Source organism: Neophocaena asiaeorientalis, unplaced genomic scaffold (genome assembly GCF_003031525.2).
Source record: "Neophocaena asiaeorientalis asiaeorientalis breed wild unplaced genomic scaffold, Neophocaena_asiaeorientalis_V1.1 scaffold828, whole genome shotgun sequence".
In the NCBI taxonomy this organism is placed as follows: domain Eukaryota; kingdom Metazoa; phylum Chordata; class Mammalia; order Artiodactyla; family Phocoenidae; genus Neophocaena; species Neophocaena asiaeorientalis.
Genome location: NW_020175443.1, coordinates 950,327 through 971,374, shown reverse-complemented (window position 1 = coordinate 971,374; position 21,048 = coordinate 950,327). Strand labels below are relative to the sequence as shown.

At 37.1% G+C, this 21,048-nt stretch overlaps 1 protein-coding gene across 3 annotated transcripts in view; it reads right to left on the bottom strand.

The window, feature by feature from the left end:
- The window catches only part of MTMR3 (myotubularin related protein 3), a 137,822-nt gene that overhangs the window by 96,715 nt on the left and 20,059 nt on the right, over positions 1 to 21,048 (bottom strand). The window lies entirely within an intron of this gene.

The window sequence follows — 21,048 nt, the reverse complement described above, 5'->3', positions numbered from 1 at the left end:
ATGAGAGAGGAAAAAAATCCCAACTGAAAAAATCAGACAAACGAGAATGGGAAATCACAGAAAAAATGCAAACGTTCAACATACATATGAAAGTATGGTCAACCTCAAATAATCAGAAAAATACAAATGAAAACAACGACAATAACTATTTTCCATCTATAAGATTGGCAAAAAGATACTGTTTAATTTCAAATACTGGTATGTGCATAGAAAATGACTACTTGCATACACTTTTGGTAGAAGTAAAATTATTATAGCTACTTTGAAGAGCGTTTTGGCAGTGTGTTAAAACTACAGGTATGCATATCATACCTGTAGCAACTCTATTTCTCTTGGTATACTTCAGAGAAGTAGTCACATGTGCACTGAGAGAAATGTAAGAAAAATCTTCACTGCAACAGGTAATAAAAACAAAGCAATGTTCATATTAGGTAATGTTATATAATATTTAAGCAAATGTTTCTAAGACATATTACTGAGGAAAATGTAAGATATAGAGAGAAATGTACAATATATTATGAAATGAGGGAAGAAACTGAGTCTGGACTTGTGCCTCCTCCCTACCCCCTCTGCCCACCGCTTGGTTCCTTCTTGTGCCTGTGAATCTTTCAAGAGCAAGATATGGAAGCTGAGGCATCAGTGAGGTTACTTGGCTTGCCCAGGATCTGCTGAGAGCAGAGGAGAACCCCAATTCCCACGGAAATTATCATCATCACTGGATAAAGACGCTTATGAAGAACCTGGACTTCAAGGTCATTCACCTCAGTATTCTGGCAGAAAAAGCAGGAAATTTACTAGGAATTATGCTCACTCCATCACTTTCTAACAAAAATAATGATTTCATATGAACCTACTGCTGTCCTCAGCCAATGACAGCGGTGGCAAAAGCTGATTTGTGTATACTAATCACTGGCTTCATACTTCCAGAGAAGAAATGCCTCCTCTTGGAACAGCTGTGACACTGCTTTGATGAGCCAAAGTTAAGCTCTGTGGGTTACACTGTGGTTCAAGGCTTTCCAGGCAGCCCTGTTTCATGGAGAGAAAATGAACATGGTTTTTGAGAAGGAAGAGAACATTTATACAACTTTGTGATTTTTTAATCAAGACTATTGGCCTCAAATGGGCAAATGATTATTGTCTACCATAAAAATTACAAAATTTAAGATAAAATTGAAAAAAAAGAATGGTATATATATTATTTAGTGGTACATATATACACAAAGGCATGAAGGAAAAAGCCTGGAAGAAAAAACCAAAACTAATTACAGTGGTTTATGTGTAGAGACAATGAGAAAAAAACAGTATTGAAAAACATGGTTAAGGTAATTTTAGCCTTATCGTTAATGTTTTAATATTGAGTACTGAAATCTTATTTTGGAAGGCACTGGTGCAAACAAGAAATTATAATACGTTTCACCCCTTAAATGATCTCATCTGAGAAATATCACTATCATTTCACACGTGTTGCTGTTGCCTACCGCACACATCATATCGCATGCTGCTTTGGAAAATACAGCAATACTCAAATTTTCTTTCTAATAAACTACCACCACTAAGGATGAACTTTACCCTTTAATACACTTCAAAATCTAGAACAGAAAATGAAAAAAAGAATTTAGGACAAATAACTTCAAAACTACAAAACACCGTTGAAAGACATTAAAGATGACCTAAGCAAATAAAAAGACATCCCACCATGTTCATGGATCTAAAGATTTAATTTGTTAAGATGGCACTACTACTCTCACAATAATCTACAGATTCAATGAAATCCCTCTAAAAATATCAGTTGGCTTTTTTTCTTTTTTTTTTTGCGGTATGCGGGCCTCTCACTGTTGTGGCCTCTCCCGTTGCAGAGCACAGGCTCCGGATGCACAGGCTCAGCGGCCATGGCTCACAGGCCCAGCCGCTCCGCAGCATGTGGGATCTTCCCGGACCGGGGCACGAACCCATGTCCCCTGCATTGGCAGGCAGACCCTCAACCACTGCGCCACCTGGGAAGCCCCTCAGTTGGTTTTTTTGCATACAGTAACAAGCTGATCCTAACACTTATAAGGAAATGCCAGGGACCCAGAATAACTAAAATAATCTTGAAAAAAGGAATAAAAGTTGAAGGACTCACACTTCTCAATTTCAAGACTTACTACAAAGCAAGAGTAATCAAGACAATGTGGCACTAACTTAAGGATAAACATGTAAATCAATGTCATAGAAATACAGGTCCACAAATAAACCCAGACACATACAGTCAACTGATTTTTTGACAAAGATGCCTTAACATATCAATCAGGAAAGAAGACTGTTTTCAACAAATGGTGGTAGGACAACTGAATATCCACGTACAAAAGAATCGAGCTGGAACACTACCTCACAACCATATGCAAAAATTAACTCAAAATTGATCACAGACTAAATGTCAGAAATAAAGCTATCAAACTTCTACAACTAAGGAGTAAAACCCTCATGATTTTGCATTATGCAACGGCTTCTTCGATAAAAAACCAATGTCATACGTAACCAAAGGAAAAAAAAAAGGTAAATGGGATTTTATCAAAATTAAGCATATTTGGGGGCTTCCCTGGTGGCGCAGTGGTTGGGAGTCCGCCTGCCGATGCGGGGGACGCGGGTTCGTGTCCCGGTCCGGGAGTACGGGAGAGGCCACAACAGTGAAGGGCCCGCGTACCCAAAAAAAAAAAAAAAAAAAAAAATTAAGCATATTTTTACTTCAAAGAACACCATCAAGAAAAAGACAATCGACAGAATGGGAGAAAATTTTTGCAAATTACATATCTGATTAGGAACTTGTATCCAGAATATATAAAGAATGCTGCTCAACAATTTTAAAAATAATAAACTTTAAAATGGGCAGATGATCTGAATAAACATTTCTCCAAAGAAGATACACAAATGGCCAATAAGCACGTGAAAAGATGCTCAGCATCACTAGTCATTAGAAAAATGCAAATCAAAACCGCAATATATACCATTTCCAACCCCCTAAGGACGGCTAGACAGGTAACAATAAGTATTGTTAAGGATGTGGTGATACTGGAACCCTAAAATACTGATGGTACAAATGTGAAATGGTACAGTCACTGTTCAAAACAGTCTGGCAGTTCTTTAGAAAGCTAAACCTATAGTTACTACATGACTCAGCAATTTCACTCCTAGGAGCATACCCTAAAGAACTGAAAATATGTGTCCACACAAAAACCTACACATAAATGTTCATAATAGCAGTATTCATAATAGTGAAAAAGTACAAACAACCCAACGTTCATTGATGGATGAATGGATAAACAAAATGTATTATCCACACAATAGTATTATTCAGGCATGAAAAGGAATACAGTACTAATACATGCTACAACATGGATGAACCTTAAAAACATTACTCTGAGTGAAAGTAGCAGAACACAAAGGCCACATATGAATCCATTTATATACAATATCCAGAATAAGCAAATTCACAGAAACAAAGTCAACTAGTACTTGCCAGCAACTGAAAAGGGGTGGGAAAGGAGAGGAACTGCTAAAGGGTACGAGGTATCTTTTGGAGGTGCTGAAAACGTTTTTAAATTAGTGGTGATAACCACAGAACTCCATGAATACACTAAAATTTACTGAACTGTACACTTTAAAAGGGTGAATTTTATGGTATGTGAATTATATCTAAACAAAGCTGTCATTTTAAAAAGAAAGGAAATCAAAAAGGAACATATTATGTTTCCACTCTTACTCCCTGGTTACTTTTTTAAAAAATGGGATTTGTACTAGCTGGAGTTCTCCAGAGAAACAGAACCAATAAATTACATATATGAAGAGATTTATTATGAGGTATTAGCTCACAGGATTAAAGCAGATGAGAAGTTCCATGATCTGCCATCTGCAAGTTGGAGACCCAAGAAAGCCAGCAGTATAATTTCAATACAAGTCCAAAGGCCAGAGAACCAGGGGAGCTGGTGGTATAAATCCCAGTCCAAGGGCAGAAGACCAATGTCCCAACTCATGCAGACAGGCAGGAAGCAAAAACAGGCAAATTCCTTCTTCCTCCACCTTTTTGTTCTAGTTAGGCCCTCAAAGGACTAGATGATGCCCACCCACACTGGGGGTGGGGGTAGGGCACTCTACTAAGTCCACCTATTCAAACACTAACCGTATACAGAAACACCCTCACAGATACACCCAGAAAAAATGTTTAATCTGGGCACCCCTGGGCCCAGTCAAATTAACATACAAAACTAACCATCACAAGATTTACCCTTTAAGATGTGTCTGGAATTATTCACTACAATTACTCTTAATTTTAATCACTTTATCTCCAAGGCTCAGGCCACTCCCAAGCTACTACCCTAATATTCAGAACAAAGGGCACACAAATTACTACTGGCATCAAAAGAAATTAAGGAAAAACATGCGTTCCAAATTATTTCATCCAAACATTTTTTCTTAATTTACTGTTTATTTACTTTTGGCTGTGCTGTGTCTTCGTGGTTGCGTGCGGGCTTTCTCTAGTTGCAATGAGCCGGGGGCTACTCTTCATTGCAGTGGGCGGGCTTCGCATTGCGGTGGCTTCTCTTGTTGCGGAGCACGGTTTCTAGGTGCGCGGGCTTCAGTAGTTGTGGCACGCGGGCTCAGTAGTTGTGGCTCACGGGCTCTAGAACTCAGGCTCAGTAGTTGTGGCGCATGGGCTTGGTTGTTCCATGACATGTGGGATCTCCCTGGACCAGGAATCGAACCCATGTCCCCTGCATTGGCAGGCGGATTCTCAACCACTGCACCACCAGGGAACCCCTCATCCAAACATTTTTAAAAACTGTTAAGACTACCAAATCAATTATGAACATCAGTATGGATAACCAAGTTAGTTACCAGCTAGGAAAGCTAGAAATTTATATTCTTGGTCCAAGACACAAAAATAAAATACAGGGACTTCCCTGGTGGTGCAGTGGTTGAGAATCCGCCTGCCAATGCAGGGGATATGGGTTTGATCCCTGGTCCAGGAAGACCCCACATGCCGCAGAGCAACTAAGCCCGTGTGCCACACCTACTGAGCCTGCACTCTAGACCCCGCGTGCCACAACAACTGAAGCCCGTGCGCCTAGAGCTCAAGTTCCCCAACGAGAAGCCACCGCAATGAGAAGCCCGCGCACTGCAGGGAAGAGTAGCTCCCGCTCGCTGCAACTAGAGAAAGCCTGCATGCAGCAACGAATGCCCAACGCAGCCAAAAATAAATAAATAAATTTATAAAAATATAGAATACTTAACAATGAACAACCCAAAGATGAAATTAAGAAAACATTTCTACATACAATAGCATCAAAAAGAATACTTAGGAATAAATGTAACCAAGGAAGCAAAACACGTGTACACTAAAAACTACAAAAACAGGGCTAAAAGAAATTAAAGACAACACAAATAAATGAAAGATATCATGTGTTCATGGATTGGAATGCTGAACACTGTGAAGATGTCAATACTACCTAAAGTGATCTACAGATTCAATTCAATCTCTATCAAAATCCCAATGATGTTTTTTGCAGAAATAGGAAAATTCATCTTAAAACTCATGTGGAATTTCAAAGTACCATGAACAGGCAAAACAATCTTGGGAAAAAAATGAACAACACTGGAAAACTCACACTTCCTGGAACACTCACACTTCCTGATTTCAAAATTTACTACCAAGTTATGGTAATCAAAACAGTGTGGTGCTAGCATAAAGACCAATGGACTAGAACAGAGAACTCATAAATAAAACCTTGCATATATGGGGCACATAAGGTACCAAGACCATTCAACAGGAAACCCAGTCTTTTCAACAAATGGTCCTGGGAAAACTGGATATTCATATACAAAGGAATAAAGTTGGACCCTTTTCTTATACCATATACAAAATTTAACTCAAAATGGATCAAAGAGCTAAAACCATAAAACTCTTAGAAGAAAACACAGGAAGAAATTTTTATGACATTGCATCTGGCAATGATTTCCTGGATGTAACATCAAAGGCACAGGCAACAAGTAAAAAAATTAACAAAGTGCACTTGATCAAAATGAAAATCGTTTGTTGATAATGCCCTTTGATGCAAAGAGTACAAAGGCAGCCCACAGAATGAGACAAAATATTTGCAAATAACATTTGTGATAAGGGATTCATATCTAGTCTGCGTGTACATATACATATGTATTTTTTAACTCCTACATTCAACAACAACCAAAAATAATTTCTAATGGGCAAAATACTTTGTTATGGACTGAATGTTTGTGTCCCCTCAAAATTAAAATGTGGAAGCCTAATCCCCAAAGTGACTGTATTTGGAGAAAGAACCTTTACAAAAGCAAATAAGATTAAATGAAGTCATAAGGGGTGGGTGGGGCTCTGATCCAATAGGGTTAATATCTTTATAAGAAAGACACCAGAGAGCTCCCTCCATCCTTCATATGTCTCAGAGGAAAGGCCATATGAAGACAAAGTGCTCTTCTGAAAACAAGGAAGAGAGCCCTCACCAAAAACTGAACCCTGCTATAACCGTGATCTAGGACTTAGCAGCTTCCAGAACTGTGGGAACATAAATTTTTGTTGTTTAAGGCACCCATTCTAAGGTATTTTGTGGCTACTAAAGACTTAGACTTTGTTCCAAACCAAAGAAGACATACAAAGGGCCAGTAAGCACACGAAAAGATGCTCAACATCACTAGTCATTAGGGAAATGCAAATCAAATCCACAATGAGATAACTACTTCACACCCATTAAAATAGCTACTGTTTAAAACAAAAAAAGAAATTAATAAAGTATTAGGATGTGTAGAAATTGTGCATTGCTGGTGGGCATGTAAAATGGTGCAGCCACTGTGGAAAACAGTATGGCAATTCCTCAAAAAACTAAACATAAAATTATCATATGATCCAGCAATTCTACCTCTGGGTACATACGCAAAAGAAGTAAAAGCAGGGACTTGAACAGGTATTTGTATACCCATGTCCATAGCAGAATTATTCACAATAGCCAAAAGGTGGAAGCAACCTACGTATCCACAGATGGATGAATGGATAAACAAAATGTAGTATATATGTACAGTGAAGTACTATTCAGCCTTTAAAAGGAAGGAAATTCTCACATATGCTACCACATGGATAAACCAATGATTTTATGCTAAGTGAAATAAGTCAGTCACAAAAGAACAAATATTGTATGATTCCACTTACAGGGTACTTAAGGTAGTCAAATTCAGGAAGATAAAAAGCAGAATGGTGGTTGCTAGGGACTGAAGAGAGAGATGGATGAGAAGTTTGTATTTAATGGGTAGAGTTTCAGCTGAGGAAGATGAAAACGTTCTGGAAATGGATACAGGTGATAGTTGCACAACAATGTGATTGTACTAAATGTCACAGCACGGTACATCTATAATGGTAAATTTCATGTTATGTATATTTTACCACAATAAAATTATATATATGCACATATATAGTAAAAGCAGTAAAGTGAAATAAGAATTTCAGAAAATAAATGAACTATGAATTAAAATATGTTTAAAAAAATCCTAAGCTCCCATAAAAGAAATTCCCCCAAATATTAACAGGATGTTCATTAACTTATTGTAGCATTACAAGAGGACAACCCACCCACCCCCACCCCAGCAAAAAAATCCACACACAAAACCTTGTGGAGTTTTTGTTTTAACTCTGACATGTTAAACTTGTAAGCTTTTTTAAGTCTTTAAACAAAATTTAGTAAAAGCTGAAGAAACTAAGTAGTCATTCATATATTTTCAAAGAATATCAAAAGGCAAAAAAAATTAGAAGCAGCAAAACTCACAAGGTTTAACTTTTGGTCAGCATCAATCTTTAGGCCAAATGCAATTACTATCTGTGCCTTATATCAAAGCTTGAACAATCTCTATGCTAGAGAATTATTTATACATAAGGTTAAAAGAAATCTTTGTTCATAATAGGTGTACAACACTGGTCTTGAAATGATTTCCTTTGCCTCTAAGATTCTTTTCCTACCATTCAAAAAGTTTAAATACCAACCACTTCCTTTTTGTTATGTAGATGCAAAAATAAATATCCAAATGAATATAACACAACATTCAAATATTCTAAATACTAGCAGGAACCAAAACTGAAGAGACAAATTTAGCAAGAATACTGTTTACTAAATGCCCATATTCAGACTTCAACTTAAGAACCTTGTATTCCTAAAGTCTTAATCTTAGCCATGAATTTACTGATGGCTTAGTTTTACATAGTAAGACTCCAACAAAATGTTCTTTTCTCTAGCCTATTACAGATGATTTAATTAGCAGAAATGAGTCAATTTGCATAATATGTGATCTAATAATATTTTAAATAAGGAATAACTAGTGAATTCCTGAGTTGTCTAATTTTTTTAGAGTTCTCATGCATTTGATTTTTTTGAGTGTTTTTATTGAGCATAGTTGATTTACAATGTTGTGCTAATTTCTGCTGTACAGCAAAGTGACTCAGTTATACACGTATATACATTCTTTTTTTACATTCGTTTCCATTACAGTTTATCCCAGGAGATTGGAAATAGTTCCCTGCGCTATACAGTAGGACCTTGTTGTTTATCTATTCTAAATACAATAGTTTGCATCTACTAACCCCAAACTCCCAGTCCATCCCTCTCTCCCGAGTTATCTAATTTTTTTTTAAAGCAAATTACCTAAATCTTAAGAACAGCACAGGTGAAATAAAATGCACACATAATGTTATCAATCAGTAGCCTAATAAAGTTAAATATCTAAAATAAATTATAAACATAATTATACTGGGTTCAGTTTAATCTAGAAAAATATTTCCTACAGATTAAAACCAGAATTGGAAACATGTCCAAACATCAATATAAATTAGTAATCCACAAACACTTATTATATTCCAAGAGCCAAATTTCTTACTGGGCATATATCACTGTTTTACAACAATAATTTTATTAACCTCTTGATAAAAACTTCCCTTCCTCCTTTCTTGGCTAGCTTTTGCTGTCAACATACATAAAATTGGGCAGTTTAAACCCCTTCACCAAACGTGTCAGTGAGAAATCCATGGCATGACAGAGTATCATTCACTCTTAAATATGTACACTTTTGGTATAAAGAATAAAAATGTGCCATGCTACAAGAATTGGGAAGAGGTGGGACCTAGAGAAAACTGTTTTCCCCCCTAGAAAAGAAAAAGGACAGGAAGCATAAAATGAGGAAAACGTAATCACCCAGTGACTACTAGCAAAACTATGTAGTCGTACGATACATTTCCCCAAAACTTTAAGAGCTATAATTTTAGATTTTAGGCTGATACTAAAATGTCTCCTGTGGGAAGGAAAGAAATAAGAAAATTGTACAAACCGACAATCCTTTCTTTGTATTCTTAAAAGCAAATAATATTGTGTACCTCTACCTTTTAGAATCCACAACCAATAGCATCATTTTAGGTAAAGTTCGCTTTACTCATAACATATGACATGATATAGTCCCTTTAAATTAACAGTTGATTGAGACAGATTCTGGTGAAACTCCCAGCGTACCAAAACAAAGCAGAAGACTACCTTACCCATTCAGCATAGTTTGCCCATTTTATTTAAAAAAAAAAAAAAAAGACACATACATAAGTAATTCCCCAACTCCTATTCCTTTTCCTTTACAGGCTACAAACTGAATGAGGTCAGACACCAAGTAATCTTGTTCCCCACTGCATCCACAGGCCTAGCGCATAACAGTGTCTAGTAAATAGGTGGCACTTGGTAAATATTTATTATATTAATAAACCTAAGCCAAATCCTGTAAAGGAAACAGGCAAAGATAATAAACAGAAAGATGTTTCAAGGCAGAGAAAATGCTTCAGAGAGCTCCTATCTGCTACCAAAATGCAAAACTTAAAGTTCAAAATTAACTAGACTAAATGGAAGTTATTCTAAATTATATGACCAATTTAAAGATGCTTGCTTAACATCACAGACTTATTTTTCAATACATCAAGAAGTAAGACCTTATTCTGGCATACACTGGGAGATCAGTGTAAGAAAGAACTATGTATGTATCTCTAAAGAAAGTTCTCAACAGCCCAGTACAGATCATGCTCCCAACACTTCCTTCAAGGTCATCTCAAGCCAGATAACACCAGCAGTTACTAATCTTTGCTAAATTAAACACTTAAACTGTCTGCATTAGCCACATAAGACATTTGATGATTTCAGATGAGAAAAAGTATTATACAACTTCAAGATAAATAAGCAACCTCCCTGTATCAAATGATCCCTTGCCAGTTATTCAAATCCCATTTAATTGTTAGCAAATATTATTTACTCCATGAGCTGTCTTCAAGCTACATGAGGATCTTACTATCCATATATATCATAGACACAGTATGTCAATTTACCCAAAAAATGACTTTTTACCAAGACTTTAAAAACTGTAAAAGGAAAGCAAAAACATGTATTAAATAAATGCACAATATTTTTATAACTTTCTATCTTTTACCCAGTAGTAATAACGACAATAAAGTGACAGGAAATTATTTGACATCTTTTGTCAATATTTAAAGGCTGCCACTATTCCTTGAGTGGTGCCAAAACTGGCACAAAGACTTGTTCCAGTGAAATAAAGGTTCTGGTGAACAAAGATGGCCCTATTTAGTAGGTGAAAATTACACATTATGACTATAAAGTCTACTAGGTATACAATGCAACTTTTAATGCAAATCCCGGTATGATTTTTTAAAACTTATATGAAGGGTCTTCTCTTAGATGAGGAGGGAGAAGAGAATAATATTACTAAGAAAACAAAACTGAAGTCTGCATCCTAGATAATGACCAAACTATAAGAGATAACCTTTGGCCACATAATTTTTTCCTTAAGCAATAAATATGAAAATGTAATGCTGCCTTCATGTGAAAAAAGTCACTTAGAATCACCTTTCCTCCTCTAACATTAAAGTGTGTTTTTAAGAGGTTAGTCCTCTTGTTTGAGTTATTTCCATAGTCTAATGAATACCAGCTGGTGGAAGCCAATACAAAATCCTTTCTAAAGGTGTTGGGATATTATAAAACAAGAACAGAATAAACTGTCATTCATTAGTGACATTATACCTCAAAGCTCAAACTACTGTGGTTGCAGTGGCCAATGAGACAGTTCCAGCTATCAACTGTAGGCATTAGGAGGCAACTGGTAGATCCAGGGTACTATTTACAATCTTATTATAAAGGCCAAACATTTCTTAATTTACATAAAATTCTTTAATGCGTAATTACAACATGGATACTGGCTAAGCCAGGAAAGCTGCTGCAAAAGATTGCCTGCAAAGTACAATATATTATTTAAAGGCTATAAGAACTTTTATTATGCAGAATCTTGCATTTCTAAAATATTAGTCTCGTCATGATGGAGTAAATGGTCTGGGACTAGCCCTCCCACCATAACCAACTAGAAGAGCGGACAAAATATATAAACCAAAATTCTTGGACGATCGACAACAGACAGCACAGAACTTCAATCCCTGAGAGAAGGGAAATAAACTACCTCAGACCTCTGACTGCCCAAGCTTTTTGCTGAGAGAAGGGAAATAAACTACCTCAGACCTCTGACTGCCCAAGCTTTTTGCCTCAAAGGACTTTGCACACCCTGGCCAAAAAGCGGAAATCCAAGCACAGTAGAAACCCAATCAGAAACTCAATTATGAGTTTCAAAAGTTTGAGACAGCTGTAATTTGAGGTATCCTTTTTTCTTTTTTAATATAGTTGACTATACATTATATTAATTTCAGGTGTACAACATAGTGATTCAATATTTTCATACACTATACTCCATATAAAATTATTATAAAATACTGGCGGGCTTCCCTGGTGGCGCAGTGGTTGAGAGTCTGCCTGCCGACGCAGGGGACACGGGTTCGTGCCCCGGTCCGGGAAGATCCCACGTGCCGCAGAGCGGCTAGGCCCGTGAGCCATGGCCGCTGAGCCTGCGCTTCCGGAGCCTGTTGCTCTGCAACGGGAGAGGCCACAACAGTAAGAGGGCTGCGTACCACAAACAAACAAACAAAAAGATACTGGCTATATTCACTGAGCTTCTGTCTTTACTGAACTAAGCTGTACATGCATAGAATGAGATTCCACGAGGTTGGGCAAAGAAGAATCACTGGGTAATAAACAACTACGTGGGAACAAGTACTGGAGTTTATTTTACACAGATGTGGGGTTCTAACCAACCTCAACCAGAGTGAAGAGATCTTACTAAATACTCCAGCATTCAGTTGAAACCTTACAGGCAGAGCTAAACTAGCCCTCGGGTAAAGACTTCTCTTGGCCCACCCTAACAAAGCTTTAAATAAAAACAAATTTTGAGGAATTCGGATAAGTATAAATTATCTTTTCTTCTTTAAAAAAAGTTGACACTTTAAAGCAAATATAACAGTGAATTATGGGTTTTATAACGTATCTAGAAGTTAAATGTATAACAATAACACAAAGGACAGAAGGAAGGGAAAATGGAGGTACACTACCAGAGGACTCTCATATTATACATCAAATGGTATAACATTATTTAAAGGTAGACTGTGGTAAGTTAAAGGGGCTTATTGTAAACCCTAGCTAGGAAGAAAAATAAGCACAGTTAATACACTAAAATAAGAGATAAGTTAAATACTACAAAATACTTAACCCAAAAAATGGCAATAAAAATAAAGAATAGATGGGGTGAATAGTGTCAAGGAGGAAAAACTTCCTCTACTCTTAAGTTTCATACTGGAGGCCAGCAAATTAAACTCAAAACTCACAGATTAACAAGGGGGAAAAACTAGGTTTATTCATATGCATATGAAAAATGCACAAAAGAAGTGGCTCTTTAAACAGCTAAAGATGGAGGCTTATATACCTAATTTAATAGAAAAGGTAAGGAGATGAAAAGGCTTCTATGGGGAACAACAAATGGATTTCTAGAGGAATAAACAGAAGAAAGTTTGTCATAATGTTTACGCAGGTGTAAGTGGTCTTATCCATTTTTTCTTCATGGCCATAAATTTCTCTGGAGAGGGGATTTATGGGAGCCTCACTCCAGAAGTTTCTGCTTTGAGAAAAGGGAAGCTCCAGGAAGGCTTCTTTCTGAATTGTTGCATATCAAATGCCTTTAGTTTAAAATAATCATATATTGGGCTTCCCTGGTGGCGCAGTGGTTGAGAGTCCACCTGCCGATGCAGGGGACACGGATTCGTGCCCCGGTCCGGGAAGATCCCACATGCCGCAGAGCGGCTGGGCCCGTGAGCCATGGCCGCTGAGCCTGCGCATCCGGAGCCTGTGCTCCGCAACGGGAGAGGCCGCAACAGTGAGAGGCCCGCGTACCGCAAAAAAATAAAAAATAAAATAATCATATATCAATTCTAGAGGTCCGAGTGGATCTCCACAACAGAAAACAAGGAGCAAGCTGGTAGACTTAAACCTAACCATATCAATACTTAAATGTTAACAGACTTTTTAAAAGATACCATTTAAAAGGCAGAGACTGTCAGACTAAATTTAAAAACTCAAGATCTAACTATGTGCTAACTACAAGAAACACACTGTAAATATAAAGACAAAGACAGGTTGAAAGTAAAGGTTGGAAAAAGATACACCATTCAAATACCAGTCTAGTCCTAAGAAAGCTACAAGAGCTATCCATATTCATGTCAAAGTTTCCTTGGGAAGAGCAAATATTACCAAGATAAAGTAGGACAAGTCATTATGATAAAAGGGTGAGTTTACTGAGAACACATAACAATCCTAAAATATATATGCACCTAAAAACAGAACTTCAAAAAACATGAGGCAAAAACTGACAGAACTGAATCCATAATTGTAGTTTGAGAGTTTAGCACTCCTCTTTCAGTAACTGATAGAACAAGTAGAACAAAACAATATATAAGTGTATACAAGACTAATAATGCTAACAACCAATAACTGATGTCTACCTGCAGGGTGCATATTCTTCTCAAGGACACATACAATATTTACCATCATGTGCCTCACCACAAAACAAACCTCAAATTCAAAAGACTGAAATCCTATACAGTATGTTCTCTGATCACAATTGTATTAAATTAGAATTCAGTAACAATAAGATAGCTAAAACCCCGAATATCCGTTAACTGAACAACATACTTCCAAATAATCCATACCAAAAAAGACATTACAAGAGAAATTAGAAGATATTTCAAACTGAATGGTAGTACATAGTATGTCAATTTGTGGGATGCAGCTACAGCATTGCTTAGAGGAAATTTTAGATATCTATATACAAAATGATGAACCTCAACCCTTATCTCATTCATTAAACAGACTCTAACTTGAAGTGTTTCACAGAACTAAATGTAAAACCACAAACTTGCAAAAGAAAAATTTAAGAAAATATTAGTGACCTTAGGCTTACAGAAGATTCCTTAGATAGGATATAAAGAACATTAACTATAAGAGAAATAACAGATCAGTAACTTGGACTTAATAAAAATTAAATTTTTCAATCTTTGAAAGATACCATTAAGAAAATGAAAAGGCAAAACCCACAAACTATGAGAACATATTTGCAAAACATGATTTGCAAAACCTGTAATAAAGGACTCATATCCAGAAAACATAAAGAACTCTTGCAATTTAAAAAACAACCTGATTTTTCAACTGGGCAAAAGATTTTAAAGAACACTTCAAAGAAGATAAATGAATAGCAAATAAGCACACGAAAAGATGATCAATGTTAATCATCTGGAAATTACAAAGTAAAACTACAGTAATATATCACTACAGACCCAGAAGAATGGCTAAATAAAGACTGACTATACCAAGGGTTAACAAGGATGTGGAACACCTGGAATTCTCATACATTGCTGGTAGGAATACAAAACAGTATAGTCACTTTGGAAAACAGTTGGGCAGTTTCTTATAAAGTTATAAACATACATTTACTACATAACTCCAATTTCCACTTCTAGGTATTTAACTGAGAGAAATTAAAACAAATGCCCAAAGACCTGTATACATATATTTATAAGGAACTTTATGCATTACAGCTACAAACTAGAAACCCAAATATCCATCAACTAATGAATAAAGAAACTATGGAATATCCATATAATGGAATACTACAATTAAATACAACCTACTACTACTTTTAACAGGAATGAATCTCAAAGCATTATGTTAAGTCAAAGAGGGCAGACAAGGGCTTCCCTGGTGGTGCAGTGGTTAAGAATCCGCCTGCCAATGCAGGGCACACGGGTTCAAGCCCTGGCCCAGGAAGATCCCACGTGCCGTGGAGCAACTAAGCCCGTGCACCACAACTACCGAACCTGTGCTCTAGAGCCTGCAAGCCACAACTACTGAAGCCCCCGCACCTAGAGCCCATGCTCTGCAACAAGAGAAGCCACCGCGATGAGAAGCCCATGCACCTCAATGAAGAGCAGCCCCCACCCGTCGCAACTAGAGAAAGCCTTCGGGCAGCAACGAAGACCCAACCCAGCCAAAAATAAATTGATTAAAAAAAAAAAGAGGGCAGACACAAAATAGTATGTATTGTATGATTCCATTTATATGACATTTTAGAATAAAGGCGAAACTATGGTTATAGAAAGTTATCAGTAACTGCCACAGGCAGGGATTGGGGAAGAAAAGTGACCCAAACTTTTTGGCATGATAGAAATAGGAGTATTTATATGACTTTATACAATTTTTAAAACTCAAACTACATAGTTAAAAATGAGTGAATTTGGGGAATTCCCTAGCGGTTCAGTGGTTAAGACTCCAGGCTGCAGGGGGCGTGGGTTCGATCCCTGGTTGGGGGACTAAGATCCCATACACTGCTTGGCACGGGGGAAAAAAAAAGTGAAATTTTGTGCAAATTATACCTCAATGAAGCTTTTTTCCCCCGCACTTAGCAGCAAAAAAAGTCAGAGGTATACACATATATGCTCCAGGTAAGGCAAGTATTTTTCCAAAATCTTAGAGTAAGGCTCTAAGAAGTTAATGACTTGCCCCAAAATCATTAGTAACTGGTGGAACCATGTTTAGGGATACAGATCATTTTACTGTAAATCTAAACACAGAATGTATGCTTTAGGAATGACCATGAGAATCTGTATAACTAACACCCTTTTTGATGGAGCTCCACGAACTGCATTTAACCCATAGTGAAGCCGTAAAGGAAGTTTCAACTTACTCAGGGCAAGCCAGCTAAAACAGATTAGGCTAAAAGTTGGATGGTGTAGCACAGATACCTCAAATACTTGCCAGTGGTCATGTTTATTTTGGGAATGGATTATTTTAAAGTTCTTCATGTTAACTGAAGTGCCTATGCATTAATCCCAGTATTCAAAGGCTTCCAAAACAAAAATTCTGAAAGTTTTGAGTATCTTACCTTTCATTCTCCCATTATGTGTTACAATCAAGCAATTACGGTCAAGTAATGAAAGAACCAGATTTTGCAAGACAACATAGTATCAACAGCTTATTTTATTTTTTTTATTTTTTACAGCATGCGGGCCTCTCACTGTTGTGGCCTCTCCCACTGCGGAGCACAGGCTCTGGACGTGCAGGCTCCGCGGCATGTGGGACCTTCCCGGACAGGGGCACAAACCCGTGTCCCCTGCATCGGCAGGCGGACTCTCAACCACTGCGCCACCAGGGAAGCCCTCAACAGCTTATTTTAAAAGCAAGACAAGAAAGCTGCCCTTAATACTTATTAACCACATCAATCTTAACCTCAGCCTAAAGAAAACAAATTAAAACTTTTCTTCATCTCTATTACCAATTCATTTCACAAGAGTCTAGCATCTAATCCAGAAGTAGGCAATCCATGGAACCTACAGCAAATACTAGTTGTTCACTAATTCTTAGCATACGTAGCTCATCTCTTCAATTCCTCTTGTCTGTTCTACTTTCCAGTTTTTCTCCTCCCTCTTTCTGCCACTTTTATACGGTTACCACAGCCTCTTTTTGAGAAAACAATAGAGGATATTCATGCCTGATGAGTGAATTATGATTATAATCTAACTTCCTATCTTTGTTCTTCTACTTATGGTGATAATCTCTTTAAAGGAAACTTCTACATCATACAGGTATAAACGGTTAGAAAAGAATACTGATCCATTCTATACCCATCCTGACACTTTTCCCTATAAGCAAAGACCACTGAAAATTGAAAATACTTCATTATTTTCACTGATTCTGAATATTATGTATGAACTGAATTTACCTATGCATATTAATTATTTACCCTGAGATTAAAGTCCAAACTATCTTTAAACATTACTAGACTAATATTAGATATATTAGAACTCTCAATTTTAAGCGAAAGAAACCCAAGCTAACTTAAAATCAGAACTGCCTGGCTCACAGAAGAATACTAAGGTGGTGCACAGATACAAAAAGAATGAACTTCAGGCAGTAGGGCCTCAAAGTCTCAATGCCACCAGATCCATCTCTTTATTTCATGCTCCTCTTTACTCATTTGGCCTCATTCTCTCCCACTACAGACAAACCTCCTGCCTCCCGCTAGAGGCAGTCTCAGCTTCACAAGCCCAGAAGAAAACTGACAGTTTTCTCCTGTCATCTGTGTATCAATACCAGTGAAGAATACCTACTGGCCCTTTGTGTAGGATGCCAATCAGTACAAGTGAGAGAGACAAAACTGGCCAGGCCTAATACACATGTTCTACCCTTAGGGCACCAGAAAATGAGTAACGAGAAATCTTGCTGAATAAACTAAAAGCAATGACTTGCCACTATCTACAAGTTATCTTGGTTCCGTGAATTAAATGTAAGGACCTCAAAAACAAACAAAAATCCAATGAAAACGCTATTCCTTTTACTAGTATAATTAAGGGTTGGGGAAGCCCCTAATGTTCAAAAAATCTGCCTTAAGGGCACAATCTAGGAATTAGCAATAATCCTCCAGATATAATCCAAAATGTAAAAAATAAAGAAATCTAACCCCCGGCTCTAAAACCAGTGACCTAAAATTACAGCAAAGTCCAAACACAGGGGGAAAAGGTCAATTTAACGAGCATATATATGATAGTTTAGCAAGAAACAGAGCAATCTCATTTTAAAAATTCACTCAGTGATGGCACAAATCTGAAATTAAAGCATAACATGAGACTCATTTTGTTAGTGATCATATAATCAACACAGCAATGGCTAAGAATCATACAACACTCAGGGAGCTAAATATTTCTGGAGAAATGCTTCCTTTTATTTCCCCCCTTCTGGCACGCCACACGGTTTGCACGATCCTAGTCCCCTGACCAGGGATGGAACCCGGGCCCCCTGCAGTGGAAGCAGAGTTTTAACCACTGAACTGCCAGGGAATTCCCGCTTCCTTCCTTGAAAGGCATTTAAGTGGAAAGGAATCTGAAACTTCCTAGCATATCTAAGTTTTAAATTACTTTGTTTCAAGGCTAATCATTTCAAAACAATTGAGTGTTATAAAGAAAACTCACAACCCAAAATTCTTCACTGATCCACCACTCAGTTTAAATGACGCAGTTCAGTTCGCTACCCTCTACGGATTTTATCTTTCCGGCACTTCCAGTCCCATGCAAGCTGTTTCTGTTCTACATAACTGCATGTATGCTCAGAATTCAATCCAAACGATGACCTACATTTAGTAGTATCTGAGTACCTATAAGACATTAAAAAAAGGCTCACTCTCTACTAATTCTTATCTTTCAGGCTCAATCTGAGGGAATAAAATGATATTCTATTTTTAATAAGTAGCAAATTTATAGTTATTTATGATAAAGACTTAAATTCCTTAATACAGAGTTCTGTTAGTCATACTACTTACGAAAACATTACAAAAACGTAGAGCTGCAAATAGTGTAGGGGAGAAGGTCCTTGCTCGTAACAATTATAATAGCCAACACATATAAAGAACTCTTCCACGTGCTTCACCATTTATTAGTCATTTAATCTTAAAACAACCCTATGAGGTATTATCCCATTTTACAAAGGGGGTAACTAAGGCACAAAAAGATAAGTTAACCTGCCCAAGTCATAGAGCTAGCTAATAATTTGCAGATCCAAGTTTAAATCATATAAGAACTTAAGTAGGACAAGCATATATAAGACCAATTCAAAAACAAAAGGGCCAGACACTGCTTTGGGAAAGACTCCTCAGTGTCCTCCCCAGTGCTGCAAGCAATAATAAATCCTTCCTTCTCCAAAGTTTAGAAAAAAAAAAAAAAAAAAGGCAAGGGTTTTTTTTAGGGGGGGATGTCATACTACTCCATTTCAAAAAGGCAAAAAAGAAGAAAAACTAGGATTTTTTTTCTCTCAGTGCACTGAAACCAGGCCCAGATTACTGGGTTAGGGGTGGGGGTGGGGTGGGGAAGAGATATCTATATTCTCAAATTATACAAAAATATCACAAAGTAACATTTCTTCAAGAAAAGCACTTAAAGAGGCACATTCTGGATAAAGCACATATTAAATTACAGCACTCAGAAAACTAAGTTTTTATTTCCTAAACTTTATGCTTGAAAAAGATACAGTAAATAGCTAAAAGCAATCTTCCTTAATATTCTATAGGAAAGGACTATGATGTTAACAATTTTTATTGGTAGATAGAAAGTACCACAATAATCAAAGAAGGGTCAATCTATCACTGTGGCATATTCACTTAGCTTTATCTCTGAAAAATACTTTCAGATTATTGAGGTGTTTTCTTATCTCTGAAACAACTTTCAACAACATGAAAGGGCATACTGCTATTTCCACAGAGTCAGCAATGATCTTCGGTAGTGATTATAGTTTAATTTGCCATGTAGAAAAACTTAAGCCTATAAAATTGGATTTAGAAATGGAGCTGCAATCATTCTAATCCACAAAAACAACCACAGTTAGTACTTATTTCATGACTCGGAAGCAAGTCCACCTTCTTAATATTTTTACTCCTAAAATATGCAACACTAGTAGGCAAAGGGTCTGTTCCTCAAAACTGAACTGATTCTGGTCTTGCTTTGGTTTCTTCTAGTCTGTTCAAGTAGGAAACAGTAGCTACAGTGTCTGACATGAACATGATACGTGTGCTTACTACTGAGCTAAGTATATTCCCCGAGCTCTAGAAAACTGATATGGCATTGAGCTTCTTGAGTTAACCCTTAGTTATTACAAGATTATTCTCATCCAGTCCAAGAGAAGGAAATGGTACTACAGCCTCACAAAGGTCACCACCATTCTGAATCTGCACCTTTTTGCCCATCCCCAAGTTTTACAAGATCATTACAAAAAAAATCTTACTTGCATCCTACTACAGAAGTCTTTCCTACCATTATTCCCAGGAGATACAAGGTAAGATCACATCTTGATTTCTTGGCTGCCTTTCACTGATGTTATCATAGCATGAAGCTTTGAAATAGGACCCTGGGATAGGCCATTGCCTTCAAAGTGTCTATCATTACTCCTTGGTGAGTCAGCTTCTGGACTGCTGCCAATGTGCTTTTTGTTGTGTTTATCATGAAACCATATTTCTGCAGAGTTGAAATAGTGGCCAAAACACTGCATTTCCAAAGACTCCCTCAGGTGTTTATCAAAGAAAGGACACAGATACATATCCAAGCAAGCCACTCACATGTTTCAGTAAAAGAAGGAATGAATAACCCAAGCAGGTTTACATAGTATCATGTTAAAAGATTCTCTTCTGTCCAAGTGTCCAAAAATGCCCTGTAAAATCTCCTGATAACTTTAAGTAGATGTTATGCAAATGGGTACATTTAGAAGTTTTTCATGCTCTTGACAAAAGAAAAGTTATCTTTTTCTGTATCAGGTAAACTAGCTGAAGAATTCTCAAGTTAACAAAAGTTTGAGATACCCAGGAATTCTCTGAAGGCTCATCAAATATCTCTAAAGGGAAAAATCTATTTTTGTACCTTTTTAGATGAACCCACTAATAAATTTCTGTATTTCTTCGTTTTGAGAAGGTAAAACACTGGGAATGGGGGAAGGGTGTGTGTAATGCAACTTAAGTAGTTCCATGGAGCAGGAATGCAAAAGCTCCTAGCTCTAAATA